This window comes from Borostomias antarcticus (assembly GCF_949987555.1).
Source record: "Borostomias antarcticus genome assembly, chromosome: 6".
Lineage (NCBI taxonomy): Eukaryota > Metazoa > Chordata > Actinopteri > Stomiiformes > Stomiidae > Borostomias > Borostomias antarcticus.
The window spans coordinates 6,386,513-6,389,012 of NC_140239.1; the positions used below are offsets into that span (position 1 = coordinate 6,386,513).

At 46.8% G+C, this 2,500-nt stretch overlaps 1 protein-coding gene across 1 annotated transcript in view; it reads right to left on the reverse strand.

Annotated features, from left to right (window-relative positions):
• sema6a (sema domain, transmembrane domain (TM), and cytoplasmic domain, (semaphorin) 6A) overlaps positions 1–2,500 on the reverse strand; it is a gene marked incomplete at both ends in the record, with an annotated part of 64,414 nt that overhangs the window by 52,740 nt on the left and 9,174 nt on the right. The window lies entirely within an intron of this gene.

Genomic DNA, 2,500 nt, shown 5'->3' on the forward strand with positions numbered 1-2,500 from the left:
GGAGAGTTAGAAACAACAGAGGTCACGATGAAGTCACTGTTCCTGTATTTCTGTCCCGGTGAAATGTGTCACAGATATATTTATATATGTGTTTACAGATATATTTATTATATATGTGTTTTCGATGACTCAAGTGAGCTGCGTTGCAAGCGGAGCCCATTAATTGGATTAGTCTGGTAATACTGTACTGAAGGCCTTTGCGTCACAGATCGATGGCTGCCACCGTCGTAGTCAGGCAGACCGGTGTGATTAACCTGACAGCATCACGCGCAGAGGTTTATACAACACACACACACACACACACACACACACATACACAGACACACAAACACACACACAGACACACACACACACATGGATGCACACACACACACACACACACACACACAAGCAGATGCATACACACACACACACACACACACAGTATCTGGGACCCACGACCTGTTTAAAGTCAGTTCAACATTACGGAGATGCTGCCATGTAGAGATGTAGAATCCAGACCAGATGGGTCCCTGTCAAATAGAATTTTATGCCAGAAACACATTTCTGTCATCCAACCACCCCTGCAACCTCACCACACACACACACACACTCAGTATGCTGAGCGCGCGCACACACACACACACACACACACACACACACACACACACACACACACACACACACACACACACACTCTCTCTTTAATTCTTTCTCTCTCTCTCTTCCTCTCTCTCTCAACACACACACTCTCTGTGGGTCCAGGTTGTCTAGGTAATAGGTCGGCACTTTCCCCTCCACCTGCTATGAAGACTTCCCCAGCTGACTGCTAACCAGACTGCGACCAGACTGCGACCAGACTGCGACCAGACTGCAACCAGACTGCAACCAGACGCGCCCGACCAAGCTGATGTTTATATTCCTCCTCCTTTTTGTGCATTGTAGCAACAAATTACCCCCATAAATCAACCCGGACAATTATTGCATTCGTAATCTAATCAGGAATACGCATTTAATCTACGGAACCTTCATTCTGGGGCCAGGAGTGAGTGTGGCAGGAGGAGAGAGAGAGAGAGAGAGAGAGAGGGAGGGAGAGAGAGAGAGAGAGAGAGAGGGGGGGAGAGAGAGAGAGGGAGAGAGGGAGGGAGGCAGAGAGAGAGATAGAAAGAGGGAGGGAGGGAGAGAGAGAGAGGGAAGGAGGTAGAGAGACAGAAAGAGGGAGAGGGAGGAAGTGAGGGAGAAAGAGAGAGAAGGAGAGAGAGAGAGAGGGAGGGAGGGAGGCAGAGAGAGAGAGAGGGAGGGAGGGAGAGAGAGAGAGAGAGAGAGGGAAGGAGGTAGAGAGAGACAGAGAAAGAGGGAGAGAGGGAGGGAGGGAGGAGGAGAATCAAATAAAAAACGTTTTTCACCTCTTTTGATGGAACCTGTTTATCCCCCCATGACATTCTGCTGCTGCCTGCCTCAGTGTGTGTGTGTGTGTGTGTGTGTGTGTGTGTGTGTGTGTGTGTGTGTGGAGGAGGAGGGGGTGGTTAGAAAAGGACAGAGCCCCTCCATCCTTTCTCCGTCTCCCTCCCTGTGCCCCCGTGAATCGCATTCAGTAACAGAATGAAAACCCCATTCAGGGCAGATTCACTCCAGAGCTGAGGAGAATACTAACGCAACACACAGGAAACAACCTTGATCCTCGACATGCCATCTCCTCCTCCCATCTCTCTCTCTCTCTCTCTCTCTCTCTCTCTCTCTCTCTCTCTCTCTCTTCATATCTTTCTCTGCCTGTCTGGCTCTTTCTCTACCTCTTTCTGTCAATTTCCTGTCCTCATTTCTAGGCCAGTTTCTCTCTCAAAATGTGGCACTTGAATACTGCAGCATGCACAACAACTGGAGTGTTTTGTCCCTGAACTGAAGAGCTATTTTGATCAAATTTCAAAAGTATACTGAAAGACTTCGAAGGGATCTCATTTGTATAAAATTATTATAAAAAATAGTATAAAAATAAAAAATAAAAAGTCCACCATCCACTAGTCTGGGGGCATATGGGACACTGTAGGCCAGGCTAGGACTGTGGCACAGGATCTGCCACGTCTGCTGACCCCTGACCCGGAAGTGCTCCGGTAATTGATTGATTGATGAGCAGGAAGACCTAGAGGCCTGTGTTCTTGTGGGGCTTCTGTCTTCCTCCGGGACAGTGGCAGGGCTGGGTACAGTGAAAGACTAATAGAAAGACGGAGAAGAAAGTGTGTGTGTGTGTGTGTGTGTGTGTGTGTGTGTGTGTGTATCCTGTACAACTGCTGAGATAACTCAATAAACTGGAATGATGATTCATAGGGCTGGTTATATAATAGTGTTGTTTTATGATATACAGAGCTTTACAATTCCTAATTCACTTTTTCATTTTCTGTTGTGATTTATATTTTCCCGTTGTGTATTTTAATGTGTTATTGTTACGTTGTCAAACGACACTTAAAGAGAGACATGCAGTAAAAGAAAAAGTCGAAATATGATCTTCGCAGTAATCCAGACATCT